The sequence below is a fragment of the Miscanthus floridulus genome, chromosome 16 (assembly GCF_019320115.1).
Source record: "Miscanthus floridulus cultivar M001 chromosome 16, ASM1932011v1, whole genome shotgun sequence".
NCBI classification, from domain to species: Eukaryota; Viridiplantae; Streptophyta; class Magnoliopsida; order Poales; family Poaceae; genus Miscanthus; species Miscanthus floridulus.
The window spans coordinates 119,688,840-119,707,099 of NC_089595.1; the positions used below are offsets into that span (position 1 = coordinate 119,688,840).

Here is an 18,260-nt window from a genome sequence, read left to right on the forward strand (position 1 = left end):
GGGTTGAGTATGTTCTTCATTCCAATGTTTGTTGGAGGCCATCTTCTCCACAAGAGCTGTTTCATCTGGTATGGTGAGTGACAAGAATGCACCTCTAGCAGCAGCATCCATTGTGTCATAGGAACTATTGGTTAGCCCGTGATTGAAAGTTTGCATGAGTAGCCAATTCTCCATCCCATGATGAGGACATTCTACAATGTAGTCTTGAAAATGTTTCCATGCCTCAGGGACAAACTCATCATGATGTTGCTGAAAGCTTGAGATTCTCCCATGCAGAGCATTGGTCTTGCCTGTGGGAAAGAACTTCACGAGAAAGGCGGTGGAGCAGTTGTCCCATGTTGTGTTTCTTTCTTTATTGGTGTAGAACCACTGCTTTGCCTTCCCCAAAAGTGAGAATGGGAAGAGGCAAAGTAGTATGGCATCCTAGGTTACTTCCTTGATGGTGAAGGTGCTACAGATCTCCAGGAAGTGTTGGAGATGTGCACTTGCATCTTCATGTGCCTTTCCACAGAACTGGTTGGCTTGCACCATGTTGATGAGCACTGGCTTGAGCTCAAATCCACTGTCTATGACATTGACTGTCGGTCTAGTACGGATGTTGGTCGTAGTTGGAGTAGAGAATTCACAGAGAGTCCTATTGGCCATGGCTTCAAACTCTGGTATTAAGCTTCTTCTGATATGATTGTCTTCCTATTTTGAAGCTAGAGTCTTCTTGAGCTTAGCTCTAGTTCTCCTGATTAGAGCTTCTAGATTTTCAATGTAGTTTGTTGAAAGGTTAAAACTGGTCATACATTACCCTGCATAAGATACAGAAGTAGACAAAACAAGGGTAAGCCTGTTTGAGCAGAGGTCAATGGTTATCTCAATCACAACAATAAGTATAAGTTTATCAATACTTCTTTTGCTAATTACCTTCCTCGGCAACGGCGCCAAAAATGCTTGTTGGCATTTCTAATGTTGCTACTAATATAAAGTTCTAATTCCCAATCCTTAGCAACCCCAGAAATGTTAATGGTAGTTATTAATGTGTCACTTGGTTGAATTACGCTGCCACCTACTATATACCTATATCTCCTAGCTTAACTAAGTTGTCATCCCTAGTAATGATGTTAGAGAGATGTGTTGGTACTACATAGTATTATTACTAAAATAACACTAAGTAGTTCTTATTAATGCAAGTGACTAGAGAGAATATATAATAATCTATAAAAATATCCGCAAGCGCACAGATAATTATACCATTGTAGCATTTTACCCGAGGGTATTCTAGGTATCGTTATTTATATTTTTACCACTAGGAAGGTCTAGCATGGATACGTATTGTTAACTTATACTGTTGTCAGTGCGGGACCCACAGGGTTCCCTAGCAAAGTAACTACAGACCGCGGGCCCTGGCCTGGCCCACGGATAGAAGCGAGAAGAGGTGCAGCAACTGCTACACTGAATCCGAGTAGAATAGGTCAGACTAGGCAGATTCCTATGGAAAGTACCTTCTGTATTTAGTTCAGGACACCTTCTGTGGATCCGACTAGGATTGTAATCGCGCCACGGCCATCTCTATTTATATAAAGAGAGGCCGTGGGCACAAGAAGTAGCAAGGTCTAAAGACAACGATTGTACACAGCATTATGATCAATCCAACGCAGAGGCTAAATGTCGACTAGACATAGGGTTGTTACTCAATCACGGTCGAGGGCTCGAACCAGGATAAATTGACTATCTCTTGCATTAACCATCGACTCTAGCATACGCCGAAGCCCGAACGACTACCCTGGGTACCCCCGTGGTAGGCTATCGGTGGTAGAACATCGACAGCTGGCGTGCCAGGTAGGGGCTTTTGGTGGATTTGCATCCGAGAGCTCGACAGAACTTGACAACATGATATTCCCGATGGGATCAATCTTCATCTTTGGATCTTGGGTCTACAAGGCGAACGACAACGGCAATCTCCAAAGCCGTCTCCTCAAAGATTCAGATCACCATGAAGACTTCGCTATTTCGACGACTACAACAAATCAACTCGCTGGAAGACTCGAGCGGCTCGCGGTGTCTAATCCGGCTCAGATTCCACGACCATTCACATCCGATTCAAACTCAGGCTCCGCATCCGAGCAGAGTCTTATCCGAGTTCTTTCTATGGCAACCCAAGTTCTTTTCCACTAGGACTCCGCAAGGTAGCCTCGGTCTATCAAGAATTCAACTCGGAGTACATTCAAAGTTCTTTCAAGAAGTCAGGACCTTTTTCAAGTGAACTCCACAACATGGCGACATCCTATCAGACACAGCTCAGAGGATCTACTAGTCTAGCACGAACAATGCCATTGAAAGGAGCTCAGGAAGGCCTAGTACTAACTATAACATCTCAAGACTACATCATCCGCTGGCCAGGCTCTATCCCTGAAGATGAAAGTACCCGACTTATCAGCACAACGACTACAACGATTCTACCCTACCAAGAAGGAGACTCAATCTGCGACGCTGAAGCCTCCATTGTAGTTCTCAACAACTCTAATAATGAGGAAACTAACATCGATAACAGACCACCTCATGCTTGAGAAGTATTCATGGTTCATCGTCCTCGATCACTATTGGGTCCTCTAGAAGCACCCGACGTCAGATCCTCAGACGAATCTAAATCAAATATATCACCCTTCACCCAGGGGCATGATGGCAAAATAGAGAGCCAAAAACAAGCCAGGGAAAGGAGAAATAAATTGAAGCAGGGACGCCAACGCCATGCTAGGCAGCGCAAAGAAGCTTGGGTTAGATCTGGCTGAGTACAATAAGAAGAAATCACAGCTAGAGGTAGAAGAAAAACGTGCGGCAAATGCACCCTTCAATAGGATCCAAGCAGCACTAGAAGAACTCAAAGCAATCTCGCACCCCAATGAAGAACAAGAGCAGCTCCGGGACATTCTCTGGTCAACAGCTCTAAGAACACATGATGGAAGGACTTGCTCAAGACTACCCGCCAGGATAGCATCTCATAGGTAGGAAAGCCAAAGTTAGAGAAAGTCCACTTTCGAAAGGCTAGGACCGAGCGGAAGCCACAACGGAGAAGGTGGAAGGCTCCATAGTCAAAGCAACCGAGTCGAACAACCTAAGGAAATCAGGAGCAGAGTACCCATCCAAGCAGCCCCAAGGAACTACCCTCGCCAGAACGATAGCTGGCTGGAAGGAGGGGCTGAGTCAGAATACAGAGAAGTAGGAACACACGATAGGTTCCCCTATTTTTCAAGCCGACTTGCTTTAGTACGGCTGCCTAACAAGTTCAAGCCATCAAACCACTCCAAGTATGATGGGAAGACTGAACCAAGGCAGTGGCTCAGGATCTACTCCTAATCAATCGAGCTAGCCAGAGGAGATGATGACATCAAGGCATTATTCTTTCCCATGGCCCTAGAAACCATGCCCTTCCAATGGTTCGACAAATTGAACCCGGGGTCAATCAGAGGCTAGGAGGACTTGCAAAGAGCTTTCTATGAAAATTTCGCAGGTATCATTTCGCACCCCATCACTCACGCTGAATTAAAAGGCCTCAAACAGAAAGGGAGCAGAAGTCTCAGAGATTACTACCGATGATTTGGTGAACTACGTGCTCAAGTACATGACAACACAGAACGGGAAGTAATTGAAGCTTTCTCGAAAGGGATCATCGCTAGATGGCAATTTCAGGACTTTTGTAAAGAAAATCTGAGAAATAATGAAGAGTCAGATGCATAGTAGAGAACATGATCATAGCAGAGGAGAAAACAAGAGAAAGATTCCCGGACAGAAACAACTAGGACAACCAGGACAGACAAAATCGCCAAAACAATAGGCATCAAGAAAGAAAGCGTGGACCCGACAACACTATAGCAATGGCAGATAAGTCAAAGAATTTTTTCAAACCCCGAAAGTACAAAGACATTGAAAATATGCATTGTGTTTGGCACCCTAAAGGAAATCACACAACTGGAGAATGCTATTTCTTCATCGACCATTATACAAGAAAAGATAATAAGGAGGACAAGAAGGAAAACAACCACAAAAAAGATGAAGACAACCATGAAGACAAGGGATTCCAGAAGTCCAAGAAGACGGTAGCAGTGATCTTTGCCAGGGTCCTGGGTCCTAGGAGCAAGCATCAGGACAAACTTGCCCTATGAACCATCATGGCAGCAGAACCGGCTACTCCTAGATATCTCAATTGGTCACAGTATCCAATCCAGTTCTCAAGAGAAGACCAATGGACTAGCATAGGGAACGCAGGTCACTACCCACTAGTTTTGGATCCGACAATTGCAGGTATGACTATTACCAAAGTGCTAATTGATGGCGGAGCTGGGCTTAACATCATCTTTTCAGAAACACTAAGGAAGATGGGGCTACAACTTGCCGGGATGATTACTCCAACAAGTGTCCCTTTCTACGGTATAGTACCTGGCAAGGCAGCCATGCTGCTTGGACAAATCACCTTACCTGTTACTTTTGGGACTCCCTCAAACTACCACACAAAGTTCATCAAATTTGAGGTTGCGGACTTCAAATCATCATATCACGCCATCCTTAGACGACCAGCATTAGCAAAATTCATGGTGATTCCACACTACCCGTACCTCTTGCTTAAGATGCCAGGACACAGCGGTGTTCTCTCTCTCTGAGGTGATCTCAAGCGTGCTTTTGACTGCAATGTTTAGGCAATCCAAATTGTAGCCAAGGCACAAGCTACCAGCGGAAGGGAAGAGATAGCCACTGTTGCTACAGAAATAAACTCGGAAGAACTAGAGATCCTGGCTAAGAGGCCCAGCATCCTCACACCACCAAAAGAAGCCGACATCAAGCAAATTGACCTAGGCACCAATGACCCCTCCAAGATGGCAACCATCAGTGCCCACCTCTCGGCAAAATAGGAACTCGCGCTCACCAACTTTCTTCAGGACAACAAAGATATCTTCGCTTGGAAGCCGAATGACATGCCAGGTGTCCCAAGGGGGGTTGGCTAAGCATAGAATTGATGTTAATGAAGGCTCCAAGCCTATGAAACAACGACTACGATGATTCTCACCTGACAAGAAGGCAGCAATTAAAAAGGAGATTGCAAAGTTAATGGCAGCAGGGTTCATAAGAGAAATCCTCCATCTAGATTGGCTAGCCAACCCAATTTTAGTACAGAAAAAGAACACGAACGAGTGGCGTATGTGTGTCGACTACACAGACCTCAATAAACATTGCCCAAAAGACCCATTTGGGCTACCACGCATCGATCAGATAGTTGATTCAACAGCGGTATGTAGCACTTAAATAAAGTTTGGAGTATGAACTTTGTAGATGACAATGAAATCCTTGCTGTTGAAAAATAACTTTGCTAGCTAATGTTTCTAATAGCCTAGAAATGCAACTTGGAATCAAGTTCAGCTCAAAGACTTAGAATATTTTCAAGTTTATAGATAGCAAGACAAGGCAATGTTTGGCGATTTATTTTGTGAAATCGAGTTAGGAGGTGGAGTGGTGTTTTAGCTCGGGTTGGTAGTCTCATATTCCATCTTGAGCATGGTGAAGATGGTTTAGTTCCAGAAGCAACGGTTTAGTTGTTATATGTGCTTTAAAATTTGTGCAAGACATAATTTCGGGCTAGTTCATCGGGTGTGCGCAGTCACCACGTCTTAGGGGCATGATGTCACCCCACTAGCTCGCTCTGCGTGCGCACGCATGCTACTACGTGTGGCCGACTATGACTACCCTATCCTAGCCACCACTACCTCTGCCATGTGGAGCCACTGCTGCTGCTCGCACGGTCGACCTGCCTCGTGACGTGACATAGCCGCTGCACGTGCCATCACCTCACCTTCACGTTCGTGCCTCCCTCTACACCCCTACCCCACTATTGGCCCGGTTTGGTGTTCGCCGTTGCCGTGCGCACTTGTTGGAGCTCACCATCGCCTTGCCATTTATGACACTGCGGCCACGCGGGCCATGCCAATCAATGGACGCACATGCTTGTCCGATTGCATCCGCGCGTGTGATGCCCTGATCGTGCTGATCACATCCCACCAAGGCGAGGCCATGTTGAGCCCACCTACCAGCCCTGTCTCCCTCTTTCTCTCTCCTGACTGCCATCGAGCCATGCCACCAAATTACCCAGCGATCGATTAGCTCCATTCAATTCATCGCATCCATAGCTTCACCATCACGTCCTCTCACTGCCTGACCCCACCCAGCCATGAAGAAGGCACTGCCAAACTCAAATTTGGAGCTTTTCTCGTCACCATGCCGATAAGGCCACATCTGGCCGTGGACGAGGGAAGCCCAATTCTCTAACACCATTAGCTTCATCTTGACTTCCTCTCCACGTTGCACATGCCAGCGGAACCGCTACCGCCTCCCCGTTGCTGCTGATGTGACCTCACCACTACGGTGCGCCGCCACACGGATCGGCCGCACGTGGCCACCCCTCCTCTGTGATCCTCCCCCACAACTGTCACCTTGTCCTGGTCCACGGTAGCCTCTTGATGCTCACGCACTCAACAATTATGTTCGTAGTAGCCCTAGCTCACTGGAACTGGTGCGCCGCCGACGCGAACGATCGTGCGTCACTATAGCCCGCTCTAGCGCGTCTCACCGCCTCATGTTGCTGCTCGGTGTAGGCGGTTAGACTGTTTTTAAGGTCAGCCTAATCGATGGGCTAGTGCGAGCCTCTAGTGGACGGTGCGGTCATGCTGTGTCCCCGCTCGCCGCGCTGCCATGCGCTGAGTCATCGAGGTGCGCGTGGGGGAATTCCAGGAAATCTAGGGGGTTAAGTGAGAGGGTCTATGAGAGTGGGAAATAGTGTTAGGGTTCCGATGCGATTCGGGAGGAAGCCAGGGCCTTTATCTCAAAAGCGCCAGCGCGCGCCGGCCTACCAGCCACGGGCCGTCTCGGGGCCGCACGAGAAATTTGTTTTTCTTTTTCTAGGAATTAGTAAATGGTTTTCTAATTTAATTTCTGAGCTAATATTTGGTAATTAATATAAAACCATTAGGTGTGCAAAAATTATGAAACAAATTTTGTTAGGTTCCTAAAATTGTGTCTATCTATTGGTGTATTTAGTTCATGCTTATTTGTGTTGACATTAGGAGCTATTAAATCATTTGAGAATACTTAATATTATTAAGCTAATTATTGTAGGAATTTTTGTGGCAAAATGGTGATAGCTTTAGCCCTAAAATTTTTATAGTAGCTTCAAGGCATTATTATGTGTTCACTATAATTTTATAGCCTTAGAATAAATTAGGCATTAGGGTAGTTAGATGCTCTTTGTTTCAATATACCTTAAATCATTAGTAGAAATAAAGATATATCTATAGTTTGTTAAGCTAAATATTTGTTAGTCGAACCCAACACTTTGTTTGATGGAGATGATAGTTAGTTTAGTATCTTAGTCATTAGAGCTAGCTTAGTAGCTTGGTATGAGTATTCTTATTTTAAGAGTTGTTGTTACCTAAATGCTAAGGTTGCATCATCATCGCATGCATGTAGAGAACGAGATGGTGGAGATAGTGACCACCGACGATCATGAGTCCGAGGAGATCATCGAGGAATACGAGGAGGAGGTCCTCATGAGGGAGGAGATTTCGGAGCCACCAACGACTGACTTAGCTGACACCACGCCTGCCCAAGGCAAGCCCCGGTGCATAACCTCTATTTTTGTATTCACCGTATATATATATATCTATTGTGCATTTACGTTATAGGAATTTTATGGAATCCACATGTATAGATATATCTACCTATGAGTCCTACTAGTATAGGTTCGAGTAGCTGTTATGCTTAGGTTTATCGGTAGCATGAGTAATCTATCGTTACTCACAATAGGTGATTATTATTATCCCTCTCTTAATAAAATGATGAAACAAAAATAGAGACCGGGCAGGGATATGGTATGGGTATTGGTGGGTGTAACAAGTTATGTCCCACGACCAATGGGGCTTGGCATGGTTACACTGTTTTCCTTGTCCGTGTTGATTGAGGACCATCCGTTGCTATGGATGGTAGTTAGGTCACAAACTTATTATCCTGAGCACATACTTGCTTATAGGAGCAGAAAGGCTCGTTGCGCTCTTGTCATGGGTTCTAGCTCTTTTCAGACCGACTGATTGGAGGCGGATAAAGGTGGAGGTCTAAGTACCATATTGAGACCAGGTCTCAAGTGTGTGGGCTTGGAGTCCAAGTTTGGACAAGGGACCTAGACCTCTCGACAGGAGTGGAATGGGTTGGTCTTATTTGTGCCTGGGGTACAAGCAAGGCATGTGTTTCGGGGTACCTAGATGGGATACATTGGTTCACGAATCGCCGTTTCTGTGAGACGGTATGACTTGGCTATGGTCTAGCACCATAGTAAGAACTAAAAGATGAAAGATGGTGAAATGGTTCTGATTGCTGAACCCATGCTTGAAAGTAGAATAGGTGCTTACTTAGAATGGTTAGCTAATGAAGTAATCATGATAGCTAATAAAACTTGATCTTAAGGACACACTACTAGTAATGCTTTTCGCAAACAAAAAGAAAACAGAAAACCATATTGCCTATCATACCCGTTGGAGTCGGAAAACTATTTCTACTAGTCGGATAAGTCTTGTGAGTACATTGTGTACTCACAGTTTATTTTACCCTATTGTAGGTGTAGCTTGAGGAGTAGCTCTTGTGTGGAGGATTCTTCTTGTGGGAACAGACGGATCCTTGTATCATTTTCGCTAGATGTTTATTTCAATTCCGCTATTGAAATATCGTACTCTGAACCCTGGTATTGTAATAAATAATTTCCAAGAACTCTTGTTGTATGAAATGGACTAAGTGTTGTAAACTCATACTCATTATTGGATTCTAGAGGTAAAATATGGATTGTTTTGAGTTCTCCCATGGGGTGTGCTCGACGGAACTGCCTGATTTAGCTCTCTTTTGGGGTGCTTAGTATGTAACAAAAGACGAGCGCCTCCAAAAATGTGTTATTTTGGGTGGTTCTGCCACACTCCATAAGGCTTCTGGTGGAGTTACCCATCTAGCATCCCTATACTGTTTGATCTCATCAATGTTTCCTTCATTGTCCTCCTTGTCAGGCTCTCTCACAACCACAGACTCGCGGTCATTACCCTTATATATGTACTTAAACAAATACTTAACGGCCTTGATGCTCCCACATGCCTCAACACTGATGTGGCAATTGAACAGAGTAGGAGGTATGGGTTATAAGGCATGACTCATCTATTGTCAAGGTCATGCCTATGAACTTTTTCTTTTCTGCCATCGTCACACCGTCTGTAAACTGGGTACGAATCCTTGCCTTGTAATGTGGCATCATAGAAAGGTCGCGGGTAATGGTTCTTGCATGATTCATGGCCCTTTGTGCACGGGCAATTACGATTAAGTACTCCACAAGGGCCATACATCATATGCTTTGTAACCATTTTATACAAGTCTAGATACTTCTCGATTGGGAGCTCGACTCAGATGAGAAGGTCATACTGCTCTGGGCACATGATTTTGTAGCATCCCTCCATGATTAGCAAAAAAATGTGCATGCGGTAGACCCCTCTTCTAGAACTCCACAACTTACATGTGTGCATGAACCTTTCCAAGGATATCCTTTTTTATCAACATATGCTTAAGCTCTTCTAGTTTTGCCCTAAAGACCTGATCAATAAGATCTGGATGATCTTATGGTGTTTGTCTAGGGTACAACTCATGTGTGATCTCATCCCACTTTGGATTACATGTCATACTCAAGAAGATGTCTGGTTTTCCAAACCTCCGCACTAGTGCCATGGCATCCAAGTACCAATGCCTCATGTCCCTCGGGCCTCTGATAAACGATGAAGGCATCACTGTTCACTTTCCAACAGCTTCTAATCTACCTCACCGGCAAGCAGGCTATCAACCAATCCTTGGTAGAGGTCAGCCCTAATCTCTGTTTGATGATTGTGTATGTAATCCAATCAAGAACTCTCAATTTTGATGTACGTGTCCATCGCAAACTATTGGAAAAGGCGCTGGCCAAAAAGTATGGGATTAAAGATTCTTAGCCTGTATCTAGAACTTGTAGCAGTAGTAGTCATGCATAGAAACACATAAATTTCCCAGAGAGTACAAAAAACTATGGTATTCATGAAAAGTATAAGAAGATATACAAACATGTTTCTTCCTCTTCTGTACCACTACAAGCCTTATGCGGGGCACGAGCCATGTTGACAACCTCCATGGTAACACCTTTCTTTGGGACATCCATATGCCAACCAAGATCAACGCTAGGAAAGAAGAGTGGGTATGAAAGAGCATCATAGCATCCATGATACGATCGAATGCCATGCCTACTCCTATCTTTCCCATGTAGGACAACACTATTATAAAATTGACCAAGAAGTTCACTACCTTCGATCCAAACAGCAGCCACCTTTGAAGCTATCGACACATTGTATGTCCTTTGGTCCAATCATTGATCAAGGTTAAGTGTGAGATGATAGTCCTTGAGATGTCCATCCTGCCCCATACTCCTCCAATGTTTTGAGTACGGGTTGTCACAAAGGATGGCCACCAATCTCTCTATAACTTCTTTATCTTTTTGGTACTTCCCTTCCATACACCTTCAGTACTAGTGCTCAAGGATTGGATTACCATCATAGAAGCTATCGGGTACCAAGGTCAGCATACCCAATGAGAAGGCATTAATGGTCATCAAACGCTAACCCACCCAAGCGGTTAAATATGTAGATATGGCTTCGCCTGACCCTCGGGACATGGGCCCATCCATGGCGTAGGACATCGCCTCACTCGACCCCCAGGGTATGGGCTCCACCTCACCCAAGGGCTGAGGTCTGAGCTCTGCCTCACCTGACCCCCAGGGCATGGGCTCCACCTCGCCCGAGGATTAAGGTACAGGCTCTGTCTCACCTGATCCCGAGGGCTAAGGTACGGGCTCTGCCTCGCTCGATCCCTAGGACACATCAGAAGGAAGCATGTGTCCCCATGGGAGCCCACACTACCTCTAGCACCTGTGGGCATGGGGTGCGGGCCCACAACAATACCTATGATGCTAGGAAGGGGATAGGTACGTCTTGACATGACCGATGGCCACGAAGGGCCACGACTGGCCCCGCACGTAGCTAACAGTGTCCGGTAGATCAGCACTATGCTACCAAATCCCTATATAGCCTCAGTCAAAGAAGGCCACGGGCCATACCACATGACCATGACAAGACTGGCGGAATGACTTGATGACATCGTACGCGTGTACCCATAGACAAGAGGAGTCACAACAAGGCCAGTGGGACCCACACATAGGAGGAGAAGAGAGACACAATCCCGGGCTCCCTTCTCCTCTGTTTTTCTCTTTCTTCTTCTCTCTCTCTCATGTAACCAGCCTTTTCCCTTATCTTATAAAAGGGAAAGCTGGGCTCCCAAGAAATGGATGACTTCACACACTCACACACACACTTTATCATTCTCTCCACAGAGACTTGGGACCAGCTCCCTCTCTCGCCCATTTGTAACCCCTACTACAAACATTTTGTGCTAGTAACACGAGAAGTAGCAGCAAACTAGACGTACGGATGTTCTGCCCGAACCAGTATAAACCTCGTGCCCTCTGAGCAAACCATCCAATCCAAATGCGCAATTTAGAAATTCACTAGTTGGTGATCCAAAACACCGACAGTTGGCATGTTAGGTAGGGGCCTTTGCGCATTTCAACGTTGTTGGTATTTCTTAACAAATGCAGAAAGATTCCACAAGTGCAAAGAATTACCATTGTAGCTTTCATCTAGAAGTATTTAGGGTATCGTATTTTCCACAGGGAATGGAGGTACTTCTTCTAGCTAATTTGTCCAAGGACAACACAAGGGGTAAAGTTGGAAAGGGTAGAGATGGATTCCTATGGCTTTTGGGTCTATAGAAAGATAAACTCTACTTTCACTTGCTTACTTCGGGCACCGGAGCACACCTGATCTGGCAGGCAATACCGGCGTGTAGCTCTACGCCATACCTGAACATGGGAGATTACAAGGGATGGACATGGCTATCACCACCTGCCGCCAACCCCTTAACCATGGGATATGACGCAAACGAAGATAGCCTCTAGCCTAGACACCATGCCTACACTATCGACTACTACTCTAGCATTACGTAGGGTGATCCGTCTTTATCAGGGACCCTCTAACTAGAGCACTCGCTACGAGAGCGGACAACAAACCCACAAACAAGTTTAGATAAAGCTCGACTAATCGAAAGACATAAAACACCATAAGAACCACGAACACTTACTTAGCCAAGATCCCATTAGGGTACCAAGCACGTGTTCATCGAGGTACAAGCTTTGGGGAGTCACCGACAAGCCCAGCGCTTCCCCGAACTCTCCCTCACATCTTGCCTTCTCAACTCTAGCTAGCTACTAGGGCATAAGCCCTTGGAATGATGCTCTTATTCTAGTAGTGTAGCTCTTGATTCCTTGAGTGTTGTTCTTCCTTGGTGTGTTGTTGGAATGAGGGGGGAGAGAGCCTCCTTTTATAGGTGGAGAGGAGGGGGCTCTTTGGAAAATGCATCATCCCCTCATGGAAGGCACCAAACCGACCTTAAACTGACCTAAAGATGCGTTGAACCTAGCTAGGCACCTACGTAACCGACATGGGAAAGGCAGTATGAGGTAGCACACCAAAAATGGACCTGAGACACGCCACTAATGGTGCGGCCACACCCACCCAAAAGGTGTCATTTTCGGCCCAATCTTTGTTTTGTAGGCCTCCAGGACTGCTTGGGCCACTCCTACAAAGTTTGGCCCTATTTGGAGCACGTTTGCTTTGCATTTTGGGCCATTCTCTCCCTGTAACAATGCCCTGATTTGCCTGGTGAGTGGGCCTTCTCCCCCTGGGCTCATGTCGGGTGATATTACGCCTTGTCTTTTGCGTATTTTGGCACGTATTCCTTGTTATTCCGACATGTCCTCCAGTAAATGGAAAAACACCAAAACTCATGGAAATTATTAGTTCTAAAGGCCTATATCTAAATTTGGTGTCTGTTTGAGTGGTTTTTATGTGAGAATTGGCGGTTATAATTAGAAGTTAAGGACTACCAATAAACCCCATACTTAGCTTTTTGCTCATCCTCGAGCAAAGCCTAGAGATGAAAGTAATCACGAACATAACATCCTAAGATATATGGCTATACATGAAAGTTATTCCAATACATTCTTTACGAAAGTGGGCTATATGGCGCTAGCTAACATGTTTCCTTGGATTGTTAAAAAGTGGAACAGTTCTCAAAACAAAGTCATCTTCCCAATTTCACATCTTAGCAACTTGGAGTTTTGAAGGTTTTCTCAAACAAAAGCATAGTTCACTTTATACTCCTCAAATAACTCTCTCGAATCACTCAGTGGTGTATGAATCCTTACCAAGGCATAGCAAAATTTTGCCTTCTTCTTTTTTCTCCTACTTCTAAAAAGGTTTATGTGGAAATTTAGGTAGGGATAAACAGTGTAGCATTCTTGTATTGCATATGTTGTAAAGTCAAATCGAGGATCCAAGGAGAGAAGTGCCATACTTTTCGATCAAGATGTGCATGTGTGTGGAAAAAGGTGAACTAAAAACTATACTCCTTTTGTAGATATGACCTCTCTCTAACTTTTTATTTTGAGACATGGCTATCATTTTTCTCTTTTTTATATATATGAGCCTTCTTGTGCTCATCTTTTTTTCTTCAATACCTTGGGACCCTATTTTTTTCTTCTTGGACCTTCATGTGTCCAAATATTTTTTTTCTTTTTCATACTTTTACATAGCCCATGTCTTTTATTCTAAACCACTTATTTAGAGAGAGATCACTATCTTTTAGAGCATGGAGTATTTACCTAACAAATATTTTTTTTGTCTACTCCTAGTGTAGGAGCATAATTTTTGGTGGACTGAGGCATATTTTTGCCTACTCCCAGTGTAGGAGCAACAAGTGAATGTGGGTGTACGTGATTTTGATCTTAGGAGCATGATAAATCGCTCAACAAGGGTCAACAAGACTTGACCAAACTCAACACAATAGCAAGCAGCATATGTGGAAGGCTTCAAAACTTGCAAGATGTCATTTTTGGCTTTGGTAGGAATTTCTAACCAATTGAGGAGTATGTGATACTATGGTTTTATAATATTTTTGTCAAAACAAATTCTCCAAGTGCCTTGAATATAAATGGTAGGATTTCTAAGTCAGAACTATATCACACCTCTCAACAACTTAGTCAACATGATTGTCCTATAAGAATATTTTTCCCACAAGCATAAATACATGTATATGGAACAAACTTCATGCAAGCTTCTATCTTAAAGAAGTTATGAATATGTCACTTTTAAAATTTTGAACGAAGTGTGGTTCATAAATTTGTAGGGAGGTGGAGCGACATTTGTTTTGCATTTTTAATTTGTTCAATGTTTTAAACTTCAAAATTTGGGAAAGTCGAGGGATAGTGTTGCACAAACCATCGTTTGAAGAGGAAGGATTTAGGGATTAGAGGTGAATTGGTTGAACCAGAGGTTCAGTCAATCCTCTCTAAAACTTATCTGTCTTGTCCTTCTGCATGATGGATCGTCTGATGTTTGTGCAACGTGTTGGGGAGATCTCGAGTGTGTGGTTGTTATGCTTGAGAGATTTCTCCCGCACTTATTCTTGAACCTGCTTTTATTTGACAAAAAAATAAAAGGAAACAGACAAGGGCTCTACCAGTTGAAATACTGGAGAGCCTTAAGTTTATTATTATTTTATTTTATTTTATTTTATTTGTTTATCATTACTATTATTATTATAAATTTTTATTTTATTTATATGTGTTCATCCAACTTTTTATCATTTAGCATAGACAAGGTTAAGGTAGAAATTATAAAAATAAACATAGCCTTGATTTATCACCATTATTAATTATCTTTTTTTGTTTATAAAAGTATTACTCAAATTTCAATAATCAAATTTTAACACCATGTCAAATTTTGATTAAAGCAGGCCATTTTAGGCTAAGCACCATGCTTAATTTAAAAAGTCTATGGATATACCGTATATGTACTGTATATGAATACACCTAAACAAGAGCATACGACATAAACAAGAGAAGTTTGAATTTGTAAGATCAAGTTATTTTTATATTGAGATAAAGCGTGAGTAGAGGAGTCGGTGAATTTTTTATTTATCTTTGCATACCTGAGTGTTCTTACTGCCCGCATATGTGGATAGAAGCTTGAAGCTGCTGCGGCGGCGGCTTGCATATGGCCCATCTCAGCTTATCACCAAGGCTAGGCCACATGCACGACTAGTGTGTATGGACCATGGGCCCTAGTGATAGCTAAGGTCTAGTAGAGGAGAATTCTTCTCTCTCTCTCTCCTCTTTTATATATATATATGTATTTTCTCTCTCTCTCTCTCTCTCTCTTTTAACAAGGCAGAGCTAACATCATTTCATTTTTTCTTTTTACCAAGGTGACCTTTGGTGTGGAATATGTGGCGAAGTTCTCACCATCCTCCCCCACACTTGGACTTTTGTGTAAAAGTCAAGTGTGCTGAGTCAGGGTCTCCTTTTTTAGCATGTTCCATCACCAAAGAACACCACTGTGTATAATTGATGCAGCTCCTCATGTTCTCAAGCATTGTATGTCCCCCCTCCATCCTGAAAAGGTTAGTAACCAAGAATACCTAAAGGTGCATACTAACTTGAAAACATGGCCTTGCTTTTATTGACAAGAAAGGTTTTTTCTTCTTTTTATGATAATCCGGGGTCTCCCGGCAGTGCTTAATTTATGGTCTTAAGCTTGACCATGGGAAGTTCATCTTGCAGCTATCAATGGTGGTATAGTTCCTAGCTTTACCACCAAACATTTAACATTAATGTTCAAGATGCAAGGTTAGTATCACAGTGCTACTACTGAGATTTGCTAGTATTTGTGATAAACGAAAACATCTACAACCATCCTCCTAAAAAGTTTGGAAATGAGGAGTGATGGGTGGTTGTCTTCCTCATAGTAGCAAGCATCACTAAGCACAACAATCTCTGGAGACTCCAAATGTGAGCATGAAACATGAGGGGTCTCGAAAGAGAAACTTTCATGCTCAATGGTCGAATCTTTCTTCTCAGTCTCCAGAGTTGGTGCTTTGAGCATGTCCATGGCACAAACCTATCATGTAGGATCAATGTTGATTCTCGATCACTATCGAGAACAACATTTGGATGGCCAGAGGGACATGACTTGGGTTCGAGCGAGGGTGATGGTGTACGTTCTATTTCACAAGCAAGCTTAGGCAAAACAAACGGGGATATGAATTTTGCCTCCTCGAATGGGTAATGGTTGGGAAGATGTAACACCCCAGGTGTTTGCCACTAGTTAAGCAATGGGTTTGAGCTAAAATAGGGTATATTAAGTGATGATGAAGATGTCAAGGTCAAACCTATAGAAATGAGCCCCAACATAAACTTGGATATTGCACCTTTGCTCGTCTATAGACCCCTTTTCAAGATATATGCTTGGGTGGTGTGATTGGAATATCTTCATGTGTCTCACATCAATACCCATCTATATTGATCCATGGAAAAGTTTCGTGAAGTTTAGGAATCAAGAAGTCACATGAAATGACGAGTTATGTCCTTGCTTGAATAATTTTATAAAGTGAATGGAATTCTCGATCGTCAACCAAATCTTGCAACCATGCCCAATTGACTCTATATGAACTCTACAACAAAAGTCATGAAAGGTTCATGTTGGGCAAATGCCAAGAAAACGCTCCAATGGATCAAAAAGGATAATTTAAGCTTCATCATGATCCTACTTTGGTCAAAGTAGAACAGTAGGTTCTATACCAGTTTAGAGGTTGGACCTTAAATGAAAGTTGTAGTCCATATCATGTAGAACAAACTTTGTTTTTGGACTAAGACCTAGATTAGCTTGGAAATAAGTCAAACAGAGGTCACAAGATTGAATCTACTGCTGATTTCAGCACTTAGAAATATTCTAAGTCTGAAATTCATCGACAACGGCAAGTCGACAATGTTTGTGAATTTTTATCTTCAAAATTCATATGGTATCTCAATTGGATTCCTTAAGATGAGTTGAAGTACCTTTCATGGTGGAAACAATAAATCAAGTCTCATCAAATTTGGAGTTATTTGGATCTTCAAAAATACTTTCCAAAAACAGCTAAAAGTTACGTTGTCACTTATCGGACATTGACACGTCGGCATTCCGCGTTCTCCAAATTTTGTTAAGCAACTTGATTTGGTACAAAAACAAAAGTTGGAGTTTACACCTTGGTGAAGAGCATACAAAAAGTTGGATTCAGTTTGAAGAAGTTTTGACCACCGAAAGCGAGTTTCCGTGACTACCGTCAAGGTGTTGACACTGCTGTTTTGACATACATTTATCTTCTAATATGTTTTGCTAATGGCTGAACCCCCTTAATGAAAAACTGTAGAGCTTCGTGCGGGCTTCGATCTTCGTATTCGGCCCAGGTCCTGATTCGGCCTGGAAATAGCCCAAAATCACAGTCCCACGCTGATCCCGCCGTCGCCCGCCACCTAGTTCGCGAAAACGCCCCAGCGAACGACACGCGCCCTGTGCGTGGCGGCCATGTGCGAGCTGTGCCCCCATCTCGCTGGACGCGTGTCTCTGCGCCCCGACCACCTCCAGAGCGGGCGCCCGAGCTTCTCTGCTTCCTCCCTCACTTCCTTTACCAGTCTCTCGCCTCGCCCTCGCTCTAAGCCAGTGGAAAACGGAGCCGCCATGGATGCCGTCGCGAAGCTCAGGCCACCGCTGCCATTCCCGCCGCTCCAAGTCACCGCAGCCGCGTGCGCCACCATCTCCACCTCGCCTCTCCTTCTCCCTCGCATGCGCTTGTCGCGACTGAATTCCGCCGGAGAGCAGCAGCCGCCGGCGCGGTCACCTTGACGCCGTGACCTCACGTGGCTGGGCCGCCACGAGCCCTCTCCCGGCCGCCTCCAACCACCAGTGGGTGCGTAAGGGCCCCCTGGTTCTCCCCCACCCCTCAGCCGCCGACGGCATGGCCTCCTCCAGCCGGAGCAGCGAGACCCCGACTGACCTCCCTGTGCAAATCTACGTCGAGGACCTCACGCGACAATTCGACGAAAGTCAGGGGCCTAGCTGCAATGTCATAGACTCATATGAATAGAGCCAGTAAGGACTGGTTTGTAATTATTTTGCAAGAACTTTGGAAATTCATAGTAAATCGTAGAAAATTCATAAAATAGTAAATGAGGACTTTTTGGAATCCTTGTG

At 44.1% G+C, this 18,260-nt stretch overlaps 1 non-coding gene and 1 pseudogene across 1 annotated transcript; one reads left to right on the forward strand and one right to left on the reverse strand.

The window, feature by feature from the left end:
- LOC136511587 (uncharacterized) overlaps window positions 1-18,260 on the reverse strand; it is a 240,639-nt pseudogene that overhangs the window by 166,645 nt on the left and 55,734 nt on the right.
- Window positions 173-281, forward strand: LOC136514566 (small nucleolar RNA R71). Its single transcript, XR_010773721.1, has one exon. It is a non-coding gene; the product is annotated as a small nucleolar RNA R71 (small nucleolar RNA).